Source organism: Nannospalax galili, unplaced genomic scaffold (assembly GCF_000622305.1).
Source record: "Nannospalax galili isolate Female #2095 unplaced genomic scaffold, S.galili_v1.0 scaffold600, whole genome shotgun sequence".
NCBI classification, from domain to species: domain Eukaryota; kingdom Metazoa; phylum Chordata; class Mammalia; order Rodentia; family Spalacidae; genus Nannospalax; species Nannospalax galili.
In genome coordinates this window covers 1,215,577-1,239,181 of record NW_008348789.1, presented here as the reverse complement: position 1 = coordinate 1,239,181, position 23,605 = coordinate 1,215,577, and the positions used below count along the sequence as shown (strand labels likewise).

Here is a 23,605-nt window from a genome sequence, read left to right as displayed (position 1 = left end):
AAAAAAAACATTGTGTCCCTCTTTGAGTGTTAGTCCCTTTCAGCATTGTTATGGCAATATTCCTGATACAAGCAAAGAAGGAAGGAAGGAGTCATCTTGCCTCACAGCCTGCGTGGACAGTCTCTACAGGGTGGTGTGGCCATGAGAGCAGCTCTAACTGTTGCAGCAGGAATGTGACATGGCCTGTCAGATGCATATAAGTCAAATGAGCAGTGATGAATACTGGTACTTCGTCCACGTTCTCCTTTTCGTTCAGTCCTGGACCTAAGCCAATAGAATGCTGCCACTTAAATTCAGAGTGGACTTTTTTCTCTGCAAACTCTTCTGGAAGGACTCTGTAGTTATACCCAAAGCCATGTTTTTAATGGACTTTTGAAATCCTAGGAAGTTAACAATAAAGATTAACCATCTTACCCTGTAAGGTCTAAATGATGTTTGAACTATTAAGAAAATATGGGATAAATTTTCAGACATGAATTTATAATCTCAAGACTTTGCTATATTAGACAATTGTAAGCATACTTAAACTTAATAATTTTAAAATGAAGATCTCTATTTTCCACAAAATTTACATGATACTTGTTCCCAAGTCTGCCTATCTATCTAAGCTGTGTAAGTTAAATTTGGACCGTGTTGTAAGCTGTGCCTGGCTTCAATAGACAACCCTTTTTATCAGCCTACTAGTAGAACTCTCCAGTCGACACCTGTCACTTTTACTTTACGGGAATTGATAAGAAACCTCCTTATAGTTCTTACTAGACAGGCATCCATGAGAAAGATGCCTTTTCATAGAAAATAGAGTACATGGGCCATTTCCATCCCAATTTTCTCTTTTACCTTTACTCTAAAATCTTAATTACTTTTGTACCTTGAGGCATCGACCATGAGGCCAAAAATAATTGAAGGAGTTCACATTTGTGTGTCTCCTCTGTATTCATATATAAAATTACAACCAATGTTGTTATAATTAAAAGTACATAAATTAAAATGATTTAAGTTGGCAGTGATATAATTCAATTATCTTTTTCTAGTGTTAGTAAGAGAAAATTCACATTAAATTTCCTTATTTTCTAGAAGTAAACTGGACATGAACTAATAGATATTATTTTTAAGATTTGATAATTTGGGGATCTTAGAAATCAATTATCTTTCTAAACCACTTAGGGGATGTATTTAGTAAGAAATTGCTATGTTTCTAAAGAAAATAATTTACTAGTTTCTAAAATTCATACTAGAGCAGTAAAACGACTGTCTTTCATAGGTCCCCCTCATAGATTTGTGCATGGGTAGAACTAGTCTGTAAAACTGATGAAAATACATAGATGTTAGAGTGTAGTCTAAAGAATAATCAGTAAGTCAGGAGACCCTGTAAGAAACTATAGCACGCTATTTGACTGCACTCAGTGGCCGAATTCAACATTGCTTCCTACCACAGAATAACACAATTGCATTTCTTGTATACTCTGAAATTTCATTTTAGAGCCTTATGCCTGTGTCCTTCCTCTGTGCAACAGGAACTTTTTTTCTCTTGTTTTCTACTATAATCTTTGATGATCTCTTAATTGTCCCTTGGGTGTAATTATCATTTATATATTGATAGATCTCAAAATTTATTTTCTGTTAACATTTGGGTACAAAAGCCAGCTCTTCCATGTCCATTAGCATATCATAGGGACACTTCGAGTTCAAGTTGTCCATATTCAAGTCTGATACGTAAATACAAATTCACTTAGTCCAATGTTCTTGGTGTGCATTTGTCGCCCAACCATCCACTAAATTTCTCATTTCAGTAGTCTATGAGATATGTCTAAGGATAGACTCTGTAGTCAAACCAGCAGACTTTAAACTAAAGGTTTGATATGTGTCTATTACTTAATGCATCTATGCTTCATTTTCCCCATCCATTATGTTTGAGTTATCATTGTAGTTAACTTATATTATCATGTAGAGATCAAAATGAAGAAATTTTTAAAAGCCAATTGATACACAGCAAGTAATGAATGTTTTTTACTTGTATCTGTATTTTTCCCTTTATTTTTCTGATTTATACCCATGACATTAAATCATTAAATTCTGATAGTTCTAAATTTATGTATTTCTTAAGGGTGTTTTCTTTTATTTCAGTCACTTAACTGAATACACTTTCCTCATATGCACACAGATTTTCTCAATCACCTCTCTGCTTAATATTGCTGACTTCCTTTACAATACTTTAATGTGGAAGAAGACTCCAAAATATTTAGTGAAATGTAAATCTAGCTGGTCAATCTTGTCTAAGAGTACATATCCTTGAAGAATTGATTTCCATCTCCTAAATATCTCTACAGTTTTCTTCTTTGCACTTTCCAAGTCCAGTAGGAAACGTAGTGTTCTTTCTTCCCTTGATGAAGTCCTGTCTGTCCAGGAGGCTCAAATGTGCCTCCTTCCAAAGTATGTTCTTAACACCCCTCATCAGACTTCCATGTTCCATTTACATAATTGAATACTATACTGACCCTCATAGATCTAACCACCATTCATATTAATCTCTATGTGTCTCTTTCTTAACTTTTATCAAAAGATAATGACTATAATAGTCTGTCTGAATATGTCACTTCATCCTTAGGGTTCAGCACATTGATTTGCCATTGTGTGTATTCAATGAGACTCTGTTTAGTTAAGGACTAATTTTCAAGCACTCCCCCATATCTTGAAGAGATTGTAGTTTAGTAAGGAAACAGAATTCTGCAAAATAAATGGGAGTGTATTATGAAGAAGATTCACAACATGTCTACTAGCAGGAATACCTCAGTTTGACCTTGGTTGATTCAGGCTAAGACTGAACTTGAGTTGTATATGACTGGGTGAAAGATCTGAGCAGGGCAAAGAATATAACTCAGCAGAAGGTATATTCTATGTAGAAATGGGATTCAGGTAAATAATTCACAGACTATTGTGAGTTTGCACTGAGGAACATGCATGTGTCCTGTCCCCAAGGCACTATCCAAAAAGGCTCCTTGAATCAAGACATTTTTTGGAGTTTCTGACTTCTTTGAGAAAGGGAGAACTTAGTTCATTATAATGACAGGTTAGATATATTCAAGACCTGATGAAGTTTTCATAAAAGCAGTAGTTATAATAAAGAAATAAATGTTGCATCATTTTCTATAAATATGCAGATTAATATTTTTAGTTTATATATGCAGAAGTGCATATATACCAAAGTACATGCATTTTCACAGAGAAAGATATGACAAATATATTAAATATTATTGAATTAGACATGTATGAAAGAGGAACCGTTATGTACTTCTGAGCTTATGTAATATTATTTTAGACATTTCTTTTGTCTGAGCTGTCAATCCGGTATTCATTTTGACATTACTTGAGTGATCAAAACTTTTCAAAAATGAGTAAATACCAACTAGAAATACATATTTAATGTAGCTTACAGTTGGATGAGTATGCTTGACTTTAGTTTGACTTTAGTATGAAAGATGTGTCTTTAGTTGAGAAATTGCCATACTTATGTATGCCTTGGGGATAGAGGATGTGGAAAGAGAGCACGAGGCTAGAATTACAATGAGCTAATATTTATGTAATTTTCATCAGTAATATTTAAGACGTGATTTCTATGCTGATGCATACATGGGATTTGTCTGCTTCTGGCCATCTCTGTTAGCTATATAAAGGGGTGAAAGTTCCAGGGACTTGTTTGGCAACACGTTTCTGAAAGGTCTTTTGGTGCAGCTGCCTTCCATTTGTCTCATCAAGAGACATGGCAGAACTAAAGTAGTTCCTCGTGATGAACTGGCACGAAAGTGCCAAGATAGTTTTATTGCTTAGCAACTTGGCAGGAGGAAATGGTAAAATATTACAATCTCTCATATCTATGAACTGAGACAGGCTTTCAAACGGGTGGCTTTCCAGCTCAAACATGATTAAGATGCAGCCACATGGCACTTGCTTATATATTGAATTCATAGGAAGAATATAGAAAAGCTGGACCCATTTAAATGTATAAATAGTAATTTCTCAGGAAACCTTTGCTGGTTCGAACCAAACAGTAATCTAAGGAATTAAGCTGTCTCCTTTCAGATGTTGATAAGGTCTGGAAACTGCATTGATGAGGAAATTTTCCATTGCATTTGGGAAGGACTGCATCTATCAAGATGTTGTATGCCAAATAAAATTTCGAGATAAACAACTCATCTCAAGATGGGAAAGGAAACTGAGAGCTTACCATACATTTTTCAGAATTTTAAAGGTTGTTGTGGTGTGCTTTCTTTGTGTGTAAATTGTGGAATGAATGAAAGTGATAAAGTGATGACACCAGCTAAATGGCAGCATAATGCAGACAGCCGTCGCAGACGCCTTATCCCAGGCCTGCCAGCACACATGCTTCTGTGAACTTCCTGTCATTTACATTCTCTGATTCTTCTTAGCTGATGATGCTGTTTGCCAATGATGTAGCAGCTTTCTGTTTCAAAACCTGTCATACAAAGTAGTGCATATTAAGTAGCAAGGAGAGCTTTGTATATAAGTTCTTCAACAGAAAGACTCCTTTCATAAATATATCGAATCATAGTTATTAAATTAGTAAATCACAGGTTATTACTCTTTACCCCAGTTATATTATAGTTTTCTAAGGGCATGAAATAAAATTTGGGGAGAATTTCAATGAAATCCAATTTCAGCAAAACTTCCAACTTTACAGGAGGTTAAAGAATATCTGTTTATGTTTGTCTCTAGAATTTCAGTTTATAACTGCTGCTAAAGATGATGAAAGGTTGTCATTTATAATAATTTCCATTCAAACCCATCATCTCCATGCCCATGAATATATCCTATGTATTTTTAAAAATTACTGAAAGTTATATAAGGTTTTTCATGTCATATACAGGAAATGAATAAAGTGATCGTGAAACCAGATAAAATTAGTTTTGTCTGTGATGCTATGATTTAAAACTTGTAGGTATGACTAAAACATTGTATTTTATTGATATTTAAAAATGCACTTAGTTCCAGGACAGCTGGGGCTACAGGGAGACCCTGTCTCAAAAAGACCCCCCCAAAAAATGCACTTAGTATGCATCTAGTCTAAAAATATGCATTGACTTCATAGACAAAGATGTTAAAGTACTTTCATCCAACAATAAAAGGAGCAAATTTATTTTCATTTTCTTTGTGTTTTCTAAGTTTTTTACTGGAAAAAAAATAACACTTATAGCCACTTTGTGAGCAATTTTGTAAGGAATGCTTTCTAAAGTTTCAGTAGCATCAAATGAATCATTGTAATACAGCTACTGATTTGTTCAGAATTAGTCTCTAAGTATTGTTTGTAATCTCCCTATATTTTATATGTTTAAAAAGAATAATTTTTTCATACTTTTCTTCATAATTATAAAAATTTCACTTTGCAGTTGTGTTAGAAAGTGTGTCAGAAATGAATAACCTTGGACCCAAATATTTACTGCTTCTGAGTCAAGCTCAATTATATTGTTTGAATTGTGCATGAAAGCTTTACAAGGCCATGAGTCTTATTTTTAGTTTTAGAAGACAGAAGACATTCTGTTGAATTTTAATAGCAAAAGAAAGTTATTATAAATGAAACTTTAAAAGCAGACTTTAAAACTGTGAGACATCTCTAACTATGCAGGGGAAAACACATTGCTTCCATTTCAGCATTTCCAACCAATAATGTCTATTCTTTTCTTAAAATTAAAATACATATTAATAAATTATTCCCATGTCACCATGTTTTTAAATTTTTTATTTAAACAAATTGATGTTATCTTTCAAGACTCATCATTTTATAGGATGCACAGTAGTATATTCAGAAAGATAAAAATAGCTTATCCAGAGAAACTAGAGCTCCTACTTTAGCATAACTTTAATAAGACTTCATTGCCAGTCCATCAGGCCCAGTTTTGTTTAAGCAATTATCAAACAGCTTTATTTATAGCACCTATGTGTGTATTTTTGCCAGGGAGGTCTCAATAAATTATCCAGATAACATAATGGTACAAGAATAGACTACTTTAAAAATAGGTTCCTCCAATTACAATTGAAGGGGAAGAGTTAGGTGAAGATTTAAATTATGCCAATTGCTTCTGGGAAACTGATGGAATGGATTAAGAGGAACACACACCCATGAATGCACAGGCTTATTTTCCACAATTATAATCAGGAATGTTAAATGGAAACTTATAGTAAAGGCAAACAGCAACTGAATGGAGTCGTCCCTAATCATTGGTAAGTACACAGTAGTGTATTTAGTAAATGTTCTGAAGCATCATCCAGAGAGAATATTAGTCCCAAGAGACTTAAACAACTTTCATAAATATTCAGATTCATTTCAATCTATTATATATTACACTAGGTTAGAATTGGAAGGGTTTGCCCCAATACAATTTTCTTGCATAATCACATGCACATTGGACTGTGGGGTTTATTGTTAAAATATGATTGCCATTTAATATGTGATATAAAAGTTGTAAACTTCAAATGATATATATTTGCTGTTCCTTAAGAAAGCAACAAAGGTCTGAACTGTAAAAGGCTCTTAGATATGGAACCTTCGCATTCCCAATTATACAGGGTAAAAGGCTCTTAGATATGCATTGCCAATCATACGGGGTCTTTAGGAATGAGCTTCATATGGTGGCATTCATACTTAAATGATTTAATTTTAGAATAATTCCTAAATTTTATTTGCTTATTTTTTATCTTTGTTTTATGGTGTTAACTCACATTTAAAGGTTGCTACTGCTCATTTTATGTAATCTTCCATAAAATTCTAGAATGATAATTTTTATTGATTTTTATACAGTATAGTTTGATGGTATTTAGAGTCCCTCCCCCTTCTGAAATTTGCCTCTAATGCCCCATGCCCAATTTAATATATACAGAGAGAGACAGTCTGATTTGTATTCCCAAATACCCTTCAGTGTGGGTCTATTCACTGGGCCAACCAAGAATCCATCTCTGTAAGACACTGTCTTTCCCTCTCCCAACAGACATCAGATGTCTAAAGGCCCTTAGTTTGGGTAGGGATCTCTTACCAACTTCCTCTGTCTAGGCTGGAATTTTATCTGGTTTGAGCTTGCATGGGACTTGTGCATGTTGTCACCATTGTTATGAGTTCATATGAGTAAATAACCAGCTGTCTGGAAGACTCTGTTTCCTTGTGGTCATCCACCCTCTTAGGCTCTGGTTTTATTTATTTATTTATTTATTTATTTATTTATCTATTTATTTATTATTCATTCATTCATTTATTAACTTATTTATTTGTGTGTGTGTGTGTGTGTGTGTGTGTGTGTGTAAACCCAAATTCACTACTAGAAGGTACATGTGGCATCCAGTTCCCTTCTCCCACTGCCTTACCACAACCGTAGGCAAGAATGCTCTAAAACTGCCATTTGGAAAACCCTAACGAGTTTATTGGACTTGCTAACTGAGCTTGGGATGCTGATTTACTTACAGAAGAGTGGGCACACTCAAATACAAGCCTGTACTGGAAAGTCCACACCCAAACTTAAATCCTGTACCTTCCCAACAGATAGCCACAGAAAATAGCTTATATATGCTTAGCCCCTTCTCATGCTGCTAAGGTCAACTGATTAGGTTGGAGAGGTTACCCCTCCCCCCACTGCTTGACTCCTTCTGCAGAGCATGGGCAGGAGGTGGGACTATAGCTTGCCATCATAGTGGTTGAAGGAACTTCCAGGTTACAATGTGTATGCATGCCAAGGTACAAATGTGTAGGTTAAAGGAAAACTGTTGGGAGTCAGTTTTGTCCTTCCATCATGTGGGACCTGGGGATCAAATCCAGGTCATCAGTCTTAGTGCCGGACACCTTTGTACTCTGTGTCATCGAAAGCATAGATTCCTAGGATTTTAAACCAAACATAATCATGTAATCTGATAACACAATGTTAAATAGTTTTCCCCAAATGTAAATAAAGCAGAAGTTTCATTGTAATCATCATCTTCCATTCAATCCATTTTGAATAGTACATATCTAAAATTGAGGCAGGACATAGGAATGAGTAAAGATAGCCACATAAGTCCTTTATGACTTTGTTCTCAAATATGGCTTTGAAAAGCTATTTAGTGGAAATGATCTCTATGGGATAGCACGATTTCATTTGCTCTGCCTGAGCCATGCTAGGGTGAGCTGATTTATTTGGTACCACAACACAGTTACCTATCCTCTCATTTCATAATTGCCACAAGTGTCTACTGAATCCAGGTGGGATCAGTGTTTTCCCAACAGATTTGATTCTTCAGGGTGACTCTCTCCACCTGGAAGCCTAACTCTTCTTACTCTAGGGGCCAGCTTCCCTTCCAACTGTATTTTCCCTCTACCTTGTCTTCCACGTTGTTTCTATATTGGGGGTCCTTGGGGTTCCGGGGTGAGGCGACGGCATCAGTCAGAAGACATGCAGACACAAGAGACCAGGTTCCATGATGCACATCTAAAGTTTATTAGGAAGTGTAGCAGGCTTTATAGGGAATAAGTACCAATCATTGGGCTCTATGAATGCCACCGTAGCCAATACCTTAAAGATGAGGCCAACCAGTCCCTGAGACAGCACCACAAGGGACTGGGGCAGGCTTGGTACAGCCAGAACAAAGAAATGGGGAATTCACTGGGTGGGGCAACATGGGGAGAGGATCAGGCCACCTTGGCGTGTGCTCACAAGGCTTGAGCTGATGATCCTGTGGGTTCTTCGTGCCTTTACCAAGGCCCCCAAGTAAATCCCCAAGCCAGGACTCTCCTCACCACGTGAGCAGAAAAGCTCCTCTTCTGCTCTCTACCTCCCTTCCAGATACCTCTCATCCAATCTACTTTTCCTATTTCTCATCATCTATCTCTTTGGACTGTGCAACATTGCTTACCTCTATCATATACATCTTAAATTTATTCATGTTCATTTGGAAAGGTGCTTCATATTACGAACTTTGTTATAAAACAGAGAAAATACATTTTAAAAATTGACAATTATTTTTACTCGCCCCTACCATATTATTCAAAACCAAAATAAAAACCATTTTAGCTGTTTTGTTTTTGTCTGCCTCACTTTATTTTTTATGTGCTAATTCCCTTCAGTGTATAAGTGCTCTCAGTTAACAATCCCACAATATCCCACGATAGTATCAGAGTAACTCTCATATTCTTTGTAAAAATAAAAGCTTATTTAAAGACACAAGTTTCTTTTTATGGAGCAATTTGTTTGCCCTTATGCTGGTTCACTCGTTTTGCCATTTGGTTTCCTCAACTGAGCAATTTATTGCAGTTTTTAAGCTCGACTGTCCATTACAAACAGCGGGTTCTAAAAACTCCATCATCATCCTAAGCTTAATGAGCTAATGGCTGAACGCTCAGCAGCCTGGTGGAGGCGGCACTCTGGGTTTGATGCTGACAGCCAGCTTGCTGTGGCTGTAATTAATAATGAAATGTTACATTTCAGGCATTTTATGTGTAGACAGGCAAAGTGACAGGGATTATGGAGATAAATAAATTTACATTGTAGCTTTATAAGGCATCCATAGCTTTAGGAGCTCCATACATATGAAATTACTGTAAGATGACTGTTTCACAAGAAGGCAGTTACCAGAATATTTAAAGCACTGGGCTGAGGAGTCAGGACACTGTAAGAAAGAGGAAGAAAAGACACACTTGTGTCCTGTGCTGCCTTTCCTGCTGCTTAATTTCTTTCTACCTAGCTGCTTATTAAAAGATCAAAGATGTATCTGATTTGTCCTGCAGAGTTAATCTATTTCAGTCAATGTTACAGTCTACTCACTTTCCGGCTGTGACAAAATTTTCTGTCCCCCAAACACCCCCTGCCCAAGTCCTAGCATTTCTCACAGAAGCTCCAACTGCACCTCACCCTGAAAATATTTATTACAAAAAGAAGGCTCTGAATGAGTCCTGCTCAGTGAAGCTGTTACTATTAACTATTAATTAGCAAGGCTTGTCAGAGCCAGCAGCTCACAGTTCAAATTATTTTTCTACCAAAGCATCACATGGTGACAGTTCTTTTTTCTATCTATCAAAAGTTATTATTAAACTCCTTTATCTTTTTTACTCATGAATCCATAGATGGCACAAGGTCAAGATGACCACAGAAGCTTGAGGAAGTAGTAAAAAATAAATCTATACTGTCATAACAAAAGAATAAAAGAGTAGTAAAGTTAAGAACTTTGGATCAGCACTATAATAATTCTCATATTTACTCGTTATTTCTTGTCTTTCTCTCTCCCAATTGCTAACATGTTAATATGGCTTTACAATAAGACATTGTCATTTTCAATCCTTTCACAATCCCAAATTCATGTAAAAATTTTCTCTCTGGTAAGCAAAATCAAAAATAGAATTTCCGTGGGGCTGGAGAGATAGCTCAGCAGTTAAGAGCACTGGAAGTTCTTGCAGAGACTCAGGTTCAGCTCCCAGCACCAACACGGTGACTGACAATGGTCCCTAACTCCAGTTCTAGGAGATTTGACACCCTCTTCTGACCTCCACGGGCATTGAACATCATGTAGGCAATACACTCATAGACATAAAATAAAAATAATAAACTTAAAAATGGAACTACTTCTCACTACAAAGCTGAAAATAGTTTGTGATGAAGTAAAATGAAGTTAGACATAGCATGAACCATTTGTTGTTTGACTATGAAAAATCCCCCACATGTTTGAACACATGATACCTAGCTGTTTAGGAAAGCTGTGGGAAATTTAGGAGGTGAAGTCTCCCTTGGAGAAAGCCAGTTACAAGGGTAGAGCCTGGAGCCTTTTAGCTAGATGGCCACTTTCTGTTTCTGCTCGGCTGCAGAGAGTGGAGGTAACATAACCAGCCAGCTCTCTGCTCCAGATGCTGTACCTTCTAAACCCGCTGCCACTATGATCTTTTCCACTGTGAAGGATCATAACCCCTTGGAACTGTGAACCAAAGCAAAGCTTTTCCTCTGAAATTGCTTGTGTCAGGGTGTTTTATCACAGAAAGGAAAGGGGAACTAAGACATATTTTTCTCATTTCCTTCAATAGTAAAAAGGGTACAAGTCTAAATTCGTGTTTATGTATGTAGTTAGGGATACATTGACATAATACAGGAGTTTTAACGAGGTTACTACCCAAGTAAAATTTCTTCTTTCATATGCTGGATAACTGATAATTAAACCAATAATATAGGAATTTCCCTTGTTCTAACAAAAGATCTTTTAGATTACTCCTTTATTTATAATTTCCATGTTAAAGCAGTCCCCAAATACTTTTAAACTAGATTAAAACTTGTCACTGAATTCATACTTTTAGACTGAAATATGAACACAGCTTTTAATCATCATTATCTTTTATTCTTCAATTACTTTTACGTAGATTCTAAAATGTTTCAAAAATGTTATTTTCCCATAAATATCTGAATTGGATTTAAGGAAAAATGCGAGCTGCAACTTGAAATGGATGGATTAAATTGATGGACAAATGGATGGATGGATGGATGTGGGAATTCACTACTGATCACTATGGAATATCTGACCAAAATATCCTCAAAAACAAACTTGTCAAGTTAAATGATCAAAGATACCCAATGGCATTCTATTGAAATGCAGACACTTTCTGGTTATAAGATACTAGTGAAAATCAAAATCTCAGTGGTAAATAACAAATTCCCCTTAAACAATTTCTTGTACAAATGAAGTTAAGAATATTTCAATGAGTCTTCAATAAACAGTTTTTCTCTGTTTTCAAACTGAAATTTCAGTTTTATGAGTTTGAGGTGATAATCAGTTCATTCAAATAATTACAATCATTTTTTGAGTGTTGCCAGTTTCTAAATTGACAGAAATATATTCTATAAGTACTATTCTTTCTAAAAATGAAATGAATATAGCCAAAACAGAAGATATTTGATCAACATCAAAGGCTAAGCACGCATCACAGCAAATGGAATCAGTGCTTCTTTGGAATTTGGTTCAATTAGGGCTTGGAAGGAATCCAGAACTTCAAATGAAAATCTACCTCAGATAAAAAACTAGATGAGGTCTATGTCCCTGTCATTCTCCCTTTTCTTTGTGAGCTTGTTCTTTTTAATATTTGACTAATGTTAAACTTCCAAGTATGTCCTCTCTGTTTCATGTGTTATAGGGCAAATATCAGTATTACTTTGATGATTTCCTTTCTTTTCATTAAGAGGTTAATCTTTATTTCTTCCAAAATTATTCAAGGCTGTTGTGTTCTAAGAAGAAAGAAAACAACAACTTAAAATTATATATTCTTAATGTAATTCTCGCAAGTATCTCATTGAAAAACATTAAAACAAAATTAAATTCATTGCCTGTCCATATACTAATTCTGAGTGGTGAGTCTCTGGTAAGATCTTTGCTTCTCAATTTTTATTAGTCCTTTTCTCCACTATAGACCTGTTTTTCTTCAAGAATAACCCCTCCTTTTAAGTACACTGGCACATCCCTTGGTCAGTGCCTCAGGGTAATATTCCAAGGGTTTGTGTTAATTTGATCAAGACGGTAAATGTATACATATGTTTATACATATGTTCATTGAGTTATAGTCATATGACATCACCTGTCTGCTTCGATATCATTCTAGTATCTGTTAAAAAAGTAGAGAGGGGAGGAAGGAGATTGAAACATTTCTGAAGGCAAGCTATCCAGTAAATAATTTGTGAAGTGTCCACGAAGATAAACACTTTAGGTTTTTATAGGTAAGAGTATCCATTCCCCTTCCATTGCTTTATGTTCCTGGATTAGCCCTCTTATCTCTTGTTTCAAAAGTTTTACAGTTTTGCTTAGTTTCATTTTAAGTGCATGTATGTTTTACCTGTATGTCTGTAAGTATACCTGTATCATTCATTGTCCTCAGAAGCCAGATAACAGTGTTCAGTCACTCGTAACTGGAGTTATAAAGGCTGTTAGCTGTCGTGTGGGTGCTAAAAACTGAACCTGGCATTGTCTAACCCCACCATCATGGTTTCCCCAATTAAGGGGCCCTCATTTTCCCCTTTCTCCCTTAATAATACCCTTCTCCTATGGTCCTACCTCTCTTGAACTCCTCCTTTCCCTTTATCCCCTAGGTTCCTTGTATACCCTTCCCCTCCCTTAAACTAACCCAATTTTTGTCCATATCTCCCTTATTAACACCTGCTTCCTACTGTTCTTCTCTTTCAGGTTCTTTCTTTTCCTTTACCTCCCTGGTTCCTTTCCATTATCCTGGTTCCTGTAGTTGTGTCTGGATACATACTCACTTATCAGCATTTGGTTCTAGGATCCACATATAAGGGAGAACATGTGTCCATTTTTTTTTCTGAGTCCATGTTTCTAGTTCTATCCATTCACCTGCAAAATTCATGATTTCATCTTTCTTGTTGCTGAGTAAACCTCCATCATATAATTGCACCAGATTTTCATTATCCACTCATCAGTTGATGGACACTTAGGTTGCTTCCATCTCTTAGCTATTGTGAAAAGAGCAGCAACAAACATGGATGTACAAGTGTCTCTGCAATAGGATGAGTTATTTGGGTATACCCCTAGCAGTGGTATAAGTGTGTCAAATGGTAGGCTCATTTATAGTTTTAAAATGAAATGGAGATATTTTTAAAGGTTAAAAACTCATACAATTTTATGTTTTGCAGGGTTTATACTGAGTTCAGTATTGTATAACTGTATTAATTCAACTGTGAACCTAAATTTATAGCCAATTTGGAAAGAGATACATCTTTGCTCTGGAAATTGTTATTGCTTTAAAAAAAATAAACCTGGTTCCTCTGGAAGAGCAGCTAGTACTCCTAACAGCTGAGCCGTCTTTCTAAGCCCTGTTCCCCATCTGACTTATTTTTCTGTTCTTGATGGGAAATTCATAGCAGCCAGAACTCGAGGCAGCTTTTCACATTGCCACTACAATAAAGAGCAGTAATACTTGTGCTAAACTAGCTTTCTCTGTTTGAATGCAGTCCAGGACTCAAATCCCTGCAATGGTGCCACTCTTACTTAGGGTGAGTCTTTCAACTTTAATTAACTTAATAAAGAAAATCCCTCCAGACATGTCCAGACACTTGTCTCAAGAGTGATTCCAGATCCTTCCAAGTTGAATATCAGTATTAACCATTACAGTCATTACTACTAAAGAGCACAGGATTAGACTTAGTGTCTTCTAAACAGGCCCGGTTCTAATCAGATGGTAGAAAACTGACAAAGGATCTGATTGCCACTTTTTCATATTGAGTCCAATTAAGTTCTTATGTAGCAGTCCACTCACCAAACTTTTCTGTAATATGATAAAGGTGAGATGCATGTTTCTATGCTAAGATGCAAAAAGTCTGAGGGTGCCTCTTTCATTCACATCCTGTGTAGAAAACACCCTTCCACATTCTACCTGGAAAGAATTCCTTGAAAACGAGACTTGCCTTCTGAGAGGGCAAGGCAGAGAAAAAAGCCAAGATGGGCTTTTCTGTCTTTTACACAAAGAAACATGAAAACCTATAATAGTAATTGTGGTGCCTTTATTTAACTGGAAGAACGAAATTTTCCATTCTTCTCTGTTGTAGTTTAAATGCTAAATGTCTCCCTAAGGTGCTGATATGGACGTTTGGTTCCCCCACAACTTCTGACAGAAGGCAGAAGATTTTAAGGAGTTTAGCCTATGAAAGGACTATAAGTCATTGGGGCAGGGCTTAAAGTGACTAGTGGTATCTGAGCCCCTTCCATGTCTGTTTTTCTCTTCATGACGACTTTATTCTGTCACACATAGCTAGAACAATTTCCATGGCTGTTCTTCATTAGGTCAGAGGCTCAGAAGCAAAAGGAAGCCTAATTTGGACTAAAACCTCCAAAACCGTGACATAAAAAATTATATGTGGATCATCTCTAGTATGTGTCAAAGCAATAAGAAGCTACAGAACATGGGTTTCTTAAAATTTATTATCATATTTTGATTTGCTTGTGGGAGAAAGATTACCGATACTAATCTGTACAATTAGTCAGTGCTATCTCAGCAACAACTGACTCAAGGTGTGTTATGACTCTAAGGATGGTGCAATGAGGTGTCTGCAGAACATACACTTGAAATATAATAAGCTCAAGTGGACTGGAGGGATGATGCAGACGGTAAGAGCACTTGCTGCTCTTTTAGAGGACTAGAACTTGGACCCCTGAATCCACATATGATGGGTTACAATCTCCTGTAAATCAAGTTCTAGGGGATCCTATACCCCCTTCTGGCCTCTCAGGGACCTACACACACACACACACACACACACACACACACACACACACAAAATTGCACACACAAACATAAATCAAACTAAAATTCTCAAAAGAAACCAAAGGCTCAATTCCATATGTCTACTTCCTAAGTTATCTAATAGTAGTTATCAGAGGATTTATATGAAATTACTTCATTAAACATATCTACATAAACAGTTCTACAGAAATATCCACAGTGACTTTAATATTGTGAGATAAGCCTGGGAAGAAATGAAATAATTTTTTTTAAATATTTTATTTATTATTTTTATTTGATGTGTATGAGTGTATTGCCTGCATGTATGTGAGTGCACCCATGTCATGCATGGCTATGGAGGTCAGAGGAGGGCTTCAGATTCCCATGGAACTGGAGTTAAGGACGGTTCATATCCACTATGTAGGTGCTGGGAATCAAACTCGGGTCCTCTGCAAGAGCAGTCAGTGCTCTTTACCGCTGAGCCATCTCTTCAGCCCAAAATGAAATAAATTTTATCATAAACTTTTGGGGCTTTTTTTGAAACAGGGTCTCCCTGTAGCCCCAGGTAGCCTGTAACTTGCTATGTATGTAGACCAAACTTGCCTTAATTTCACAGACATCTACCTGCCTCTGCCTCCCAAGTGCTGGGTTGAAAAGCAGTGACACCTGGCCTCATCATAATTTTTGAATGGATAAGTTGGATGAAATTGAAAAACTGGGTGAATATCATTCATAAAATGAAAAATATTCAGAAATAGTAATGAATCACCACAAAAGAACCAAGTAGAAGTTTTAAATTGCTCTGCCTGGGTGAAGATGCGGCAGAGTCCCATTTCTTCCATTTGTATATTATTTGTTTTTGTTTTTTGTTTGGTTTGGTTTGGTTGTGTTGTATTTTTCTTTACACAACAGTGTGTTTTTGGGGCCTAATGTTCTACCTGAACAGGAGAAAAACAAAATTTGTCATTTCTTAAAGAATTGAGTACCAAAAAAGATTGCATAAATTAAAAGGATGAATAAATTTGCAGGTTTAAATGCAAATGTTTCCAACACAAGACTAAAATAAAATCCCATGGTCAGGAGGGAGCCATCAGAATGGAAACTGGGTCCTAAGGCTTGAACTTTCCCATCCTGTTAGACCAGCAAATGCTAACTGGTTTAGGAGCCTTTGCTAATCTTGAGAAATCCTGCAACAGTCCATTCTGTTGCTAATATCCTACACAGATCACTGCACTATACTCACACAGATCCACCAGACTGGGAATTCTTCCATGGTGTGCTGGACTCAGCCCCCAAATGACTGAACCACATGGACTAAGGACTTGAATCAAAATATGCACCGAGTATTAGACATATACCAAGGGAGCAGTTAAGCTGAACACAGAGCTGAAAACAGCAACAAGTTCTGAGATACAGTGCTGATGTCAGATACAAGCTTCAAGGACAAATTCATTTTAAAGGATTTTTCCAGTTTTGTGAGTTTAGCATAAGGTACATTCATTTCCCTGGGGTGAGCAATAATCTTGATGGCATTCATTGTGCTGGGTGGTAGGACTGTGATCTCCTTCTGCATCCTGTCAGCAATGCCTGGGTACATGATGGTGCCATGAGACAGCCCTATGTTGATATACAGGTCCTGGCTAATGTGCATATCACACTGCATGGTGGAGTTAAAGGTGGTCTTATGCTGATAGATTCCATACCCAGGAAGGAGGGCTGGAAGAGTGCCTGTGACATAAGAATTGCTGATTGGCAAAGGTGATCAACTGTCCATCAGGTAGCTCATAGCTCTTCTTCAAGGAGGAGGATGAAGCAGTAACCATTTCTTGCTTGAAGTCCAGGGCAACATAGCACAGCGTGTCCTTGATGTCATGCAGAGTATCCTACTCAGCTCTGGTGGTTAAGCTGTAGCCTTGCTGGGTCAGGATCTTCATGCAGTTAGTCTATCAGGTCTGGGCTAGCCAAGTCCAGAGACAAGATGAAGTGGGGAAGGAAATAGCCCTCATAGTTGGGCATTGTATATGCAACCCTGTCAGCAGAGTCTGTGACAATGCCAGTGCTGCGCCCAGAGGTGTACAGTGAAAGCACCTCCTCATGCAGTTTCACACATGATCAGTTCGTCTTCTCTGTTAGTGTTAGGGTTTGGTCTGTGACAATGCCAGTGCTGCGCCCAGAGGTGTACAGTGAAAGCACCTCCTGAATGGTCGCATACATGGCTGCAGTGTTGCAGTTTCACACATGATCAGTTCGTCTTCTCTGTTAGTGTTAGGGTTTGCGGTGCCTCAGTCAGCAGCACTGGGTGCTCTTCAGGGACAATGCAAAGATCATTGTAGAAGGTATGGTGCCAAATCTTCTCCACATCGACCCAGTTGTCAACAATGCCATGCTTGATGGGGTACTTCTGGGTCAGGATATTGTACATTCTCTGAACCTCAATGTAGGAGTCCTTCTGGCTCATGTCCACCATGATGCCATGCCCAACAATGGAGGGGAACATGACTCTGGGGACATCTCACCACCAAAACCAGCTTTGAATATGCCAGAGCAATTGTTAGTGGCCAGATGGTGATTACTTCTTCCACTGCTACCTCTTGAAGACAGGAAACCAGAACCGAGCAACAGGAGGACCCAGCACAGAGCAGTGAGAGAGTGAGCCCTCTTCTGCATCTGCACAAACCTCTGGAAGTTTCAGCTTATATGCAGTGAAAAACTTGATGTTAGCTGTAGGTGAGATGATGAAGACAGAGGGAAGAGATTGAGGTGGATGAAAATATTCTACTCTTTTTGTAAAAATGATTACCAGAGAGCACATTAAAATCATCAAAGCATACAATAAAATATAAATTGAGTATTTATGAGACATGCTGATAAATTAAATTTGTAAACATAATATTCACAAAATTAAAAATTTTACTATCAAATATATGGAATATATAGGTACTTATTTTATATTTCTAGATGAAACTATTGATCCTCAGAAGCATCTGCTGGTATTTGGAATTGGACATTATCTATCTCAATTTGTTTTCTAACAATCGTCTTTTGTAGTCACGCTTAGGAAACTAAATGGGTAATGGGGAGATGAACACGATCAACGTCAATTATGTGTGTTTGAAAATATAATGAATTTCATTATTTTATAAAATTAATTTGTTCAAAATAGGAAAATAATCTCGATGTTAAGCCCCTGTTCTACTTCTGTGAAAATGTCTTGACATAAGAGTTGACTCTGCTTATACTGTCCCCACATACTGTGCATTCTGACCTATGCCCTCACTCCCTGAAGCACAACAAAAACATCACCAGGAGCCAAAACCTCCAATGACTCAACTTTGTCTGCATATGTGTGTATTTCTATAGAAATTTTTCTTTTCTGGTCTTAACAATATCTGATATCTCTGTGTCTCCTGTCATTTTTCAGAGGTTCTTGTGTTGGTTTCTTAAACTCTTCTCTACTATTTCTTTTTTGTTGTTGCCATAAAATTACTTTTATTGAATTTTTGTACATTTCATACAGAACATCATAATCAAACTTAGTCATTTTTATACTGCCTTCTACCACTGGCACCTTGCCATAGCCCCCCATACTTTCTGTCATTTGTGTTAAGACCTATCTTAGAATGTTAGTGTCCCCCAGACATCCCTCAGTGCAAGCTCGTCCACCAGGAGGGTCTAGGCAGCCTATGTAAAGTCCCTTCTTTTAAGAAGATCAGCTCTTCCTCACCCAAATGACTCAGATTGGAGCTTATTGACAATTTCCACAGTTCTGTGCTAGGGTTTTATCTGCTATAGGTTCATACGAGCAAGGTCCCAGGAACTTGTAGGAGTCTATTTCCATGTGGTTGTAAATCTTCTCCCTGGCTCTTGTGATCTTTCCACTCATGCTTTTGCAATGGTCCCTGAGCTCTGGGTGGGTGGAGGTTAAGGTGAGTCCTGTCCATGGACCCTACTCTGCAGACTCTTACTCTCCAGGCTTTGACAATTTGTGACCTTTTGTGTTCCTGGCCCTCTGTTACACGAGGACGCTTCATTAATGAGATATGAGAGATGCATTAGCGTCCTCTTTACCTCTTGTTCTATGCTCTGTGAATTTTAGCTATAGAGCCTCCAGGCTTTGACAATTTGTGACCTTTTGTGTTCCTGGCCCTCTGTTACATGAGGACGCTTCATTAATGAGATATGAGAGATGCATTAGCATCCTCTTTATCTCTTGTTCTATGCTCTGTGAATTTTAGCTATAGAGGTTGCACTGTACATGTGCCACTTAGGCTTGGAAAATTCACAAATAAGGTCTGTGTGTAGCCAGTTGTGGAATTTTTTAATAGCCTCTGTTGCAAAATAAGCTTCTTTGATCTGTGGTGACTGGGTTACTTGTCTGTAAATATAAGTATACATATTTTGCACATAGTAAGAAATAACATTTGTCTAGGCATGCAAAGCCTTGGTCATTTCTCTAAGATCTAAGACATCCAATCATGTGTATTTCACTATGTTTCCAGTACCACACATGAGTTTTCTCCCATTGTGTGGACTTTAAGACCAATTAGGGAGGGTTTAATACCCACAAGATAAGAGTCACAAATGGATCAATGCTGTTTGCTATGCCAGTCATTGATGTGCTTATTGGGCTTTGAAGCTGGGGTTGGACCATCAGTTGATGTTCTTCCTTAGCAGCTTTCATAGTTCTCACCAAAGATATGAGAGCTAGCCTTCAGGGGAGGTGGCTTCCTGGTCAGTTACAGCTCCATTGTTCAAATCATGTGTCTGAAGTATGTCCTCTCTTTAGCAATAGGATCTTACCTTCAAGTTCTAGGAGGCAATCAAGGGCTATGACAATAGCTTGTGTAATTTGGGGAATCTCTTGGACTATCCTTGTCAACAATTTAAAGGAAGGTTTCTCCTGTTTGACACTGTTCCTTGTTATGTAGCCTCAACTGTGTGTATGGACTCATGTAGGGATATTGTACATATGTACATAGTGTATGTATGTACGTTTTTGGACTGATATGATTCCCTCTGTTGTATTACACTACCTAGGCATTATTTGTCTTTTAATTTTTAAAATTTGTTTTGAGAATTTCATACGTGATTACTATTTTACTATATTTACATAATTTCCACTTCTTCTTCTTCCCCTCTCCAAGTCCTTTGCTTCCCCCTGACTCCCTCTCAAACTCATGATTTCTTTAATTTTTCTAGTTACACACACACACAAACACACCACATACAGATTAAATTCCTCAGCTTCCAAGTGCTTTATAATTACTTGAATATGACTTCTTTCTGAATATTTATTAATATTCTTTTCTTGAATTCTGGTCCAACTTGTAAAATAAGGCACCTGGGTCTCTGTTCAGTTTTAAAGTTGACATACCTTGGAAAAGGCAACCTCAATTATGGCATTGCCTCCATTGGATTGTCCTGTGACAATGTCTGTGAGACATCTTCTAATTTCTGGTTGATACAGAGGTCCTAGCACATTATAGACAGTGATACCCATAGGCAGGTAGTCCTAGGTTGTATAAGAAAGCAGTCTGAGCACAGATCAGAAAAACACATCAATAAGCACTGCTCCTCCATTGTTTTTGCTTCAGTTCTTGCCTTCAGGCTCATGCCCTGTATTTTTAACTTGGCTTCCCTCAGGGATAGACTGTCACTTGGAAGGGAAATATGAAATAAACCTTTTCTTCCCAAAGTTGTGATAGAAACACCATGGCCAAATAAACTTATAAAAGGAAGAGTTTATTTGAGCTTACAGTTTCAGGGGAATTCCAGTCTGTCTTGGAAGAAAGGCATGGTGGCAGAGGTGGGTGGAGAAGCAGCAGAAGCTAAACTCTCCTATCTTCAAGCAGACACGGGAATTAAAAGAGTGACTGGAGATATGGTAAGGCTTAAGAACTCTCTAATCCCATCCCCAGTGACATGCTTCCTTCAGCCTGGCCATACCTGCTAAGACCTCCCAAAACAGCACCACGAACTGGGGACAAAATGTCCAAATACTTGGAGCCTATGGCAGACATTTTCATTCAAACCACCACAGTCAGTATTTTATCACAGTAACTGAAAGCAAACTGGAACAATTTCCAAGCACAGATCCATTTAGTCTTGGGTTTATATAATTTTAACATGCGCCACCTTGAATTTAACCTTTTCTTCATTTTTATTGCGTTTTTGTGTATTTCATGCAGAAAATAATCTTTATAACCCCCTTCTGCCTTCCCCTTTGGCACCCTCCCATACCCAACTCCCCACTGGAGTTCATAAATTATGTCATTTGTATGGAAGTCAGTCATGAAAATTTAGTTTCCTGAGACATCCCTCAGTGCAAGTTCATTCACCAGGTTTAGTCAGCCCATCTAGGGTGTCTCCCTTCAGGATCAGCTCTTCCCCACCCAGCTGTAGTCAGCTGCCAATAACTTTTTTTACCAGTATTGGGGCTTGCTGTTCATTTCTGCAGTTCTCTGCTGGGTTTTTGTCTGCCTAAGTTTGCATGGGTCTTGAGCATACTGACACCATTGCTGTAGGTTTGTATGACAAGGGTCCCAGGCACCTGAAGGACCATTTCCATATGGTCATCCACCTCCTCCCTGGCTCTTACAAACTTTCCCTCCCTTCTTCTGCAATTGTCACTGAGCCCTGGGTGGGCGTACCTCAATACAGGAGGCCTGTCCAAGGACCCTCACTCTGCAAACTCTTATTCTCTGCATTTTGGCTGTTTGTGGCCCTTTGCATTCCTGGCCTTCTGCTGTATGTGGGAGCTTCATTGATGAGAACTGAAAGATGCATTAATTCTCACTTCATCCCTTGTTCTATGTTCCATGAGTCCTAGATGTAGAAGTTGCATCTTAAATGTGCCACTTAGACTTGGGAAATTCACAGATAATCTCAGTGTGTGACCAGTGTTGTAACTCTGTAATAATCTCTGTTGAAAAAGAAGCTACTTTGATGTGTAGTGACAGGGATACTTGTCTGTGATTTAAGGATCTGTATTTTGCACATTGTAAGAAATTACATTTGTCGAGGGATATGAAAGCCTTGGGATTTCTCTAAGACATATGGCCTCTCCAGCTATACGTATTTGGCTACGTTTACAGTACCAGAAATGATTTTTCTTCCATTGAGTTGGCTTTAAGTTCAATTAGGTAGCTGTTGATTACCCCCAAGATAAAAGTGCCACTACTACATCAATGTTATTTGCTATGATGGTCATTGATGTGGTTTTTAGGCCTTGAAGTTGGGGTTGGAACTTTGATTGATGTTCTCCCTTACCGGCTTACATAGTGTTCTCCAAAGCTATGTATGAGAACTAGCCTTCAGGGGAGGTAGCTTCCAGGTCAGTTCCAGCTCCATTGCTCCAAATCCTGTGTCCAAAATATGTCCTTTCTTCAGCAATAGGGTCTTACCATCAAGTTTTGGGAAGCAATCAAGGACTGTGGCAATAGCCTGTATAATTTCAGGAGTATCTTGGAATACCTGGCCAACAACTCAAAGGAAAGTTTCTCCTGTCTGGCACTGTTTCTTGTTTTCTTGTTTTTATTTTCAGCTATACTCATGGTCTCATATTAGAATATTGTATGTGTAAATTTTCAGTAGGCTTTTGGACTAATAATATACACTCTGGCTTTTTAATACTAGCTAGGCATTATTTATCTCTCTTATTTCTTGATAGGTAAAAATCTGGGTCCAAATTGGGAGAAAGCACCAGAACACAGACAAGAACTCCAGTGGGATAAAGTTTTTTGACAGAGAAACACAAGGACAGTTCCACATTTGGGATAGAGGAGCTGACTGTTTAAAGGCTGTTGGCTGGGGGTTTTTATAGGGACTTTTGTGGGGGATGCAGAGAGCAGGATAACATCTTTTTAAAACCAGTGAGGTGGGGGAGAGAGTCCAAGGGCTATCAGGAGAGAAGCCTCTGTCAAACTGCTGCCTTCCATCCCCTTCTATCAGCCATGATCTGGGTCATGGGATAAAGGGTCTATACATTGTGAAACTTACCAGGGGAAATTGCTTATTATGAGACAATTCCTACATCAGTTGGTCTCGAGTGCAGGGACCTGTTTATCTTTTAAGATTTTCAAAGGGGAGGCAGGCTGTGCTGAAATGGCCCTTTGCAGTAATTGGGTCTCAGGTCAAAGTTAAGAAGGTGTAGACAGTCTCTTTATCTTTTCTGCAGATGGTCAGGGTGCTTATTAACTCAGTTCCTGTATTCTCAGAGGGGCTTGCAAAACCATGAGGCCCTGTTGCATTGGGGAGGTGGTTGCTCTAGATACAAACTCTAACATTTCTCTACCTGTCTTATCCTCCACTTCAAATGGAAATGGCGGGGAGGGAGAATTTAACTTCATTTTATTATTTATTATTTGGAAATAG

General features: G+C 37.9%; 1 protein-coding gene and 1 pseudogene across 2 annotated transcripts in view; one reads left to right on the top strand and one right to left on the bottom strand.

The window, feature by feature from the left end:
• The window catches only part of Cdh12 (cadherin 12), a 1,253,457-nt gene that overhangs the window by 788,945 nt on the left and 440,907 nt on the right, over window positions 1–23,605 (top strand). The window lies entirely within an intron of this gene.
• Window positions 16,602–17,779, bottom strand: LOC103744288 (annotated as a pseudogene).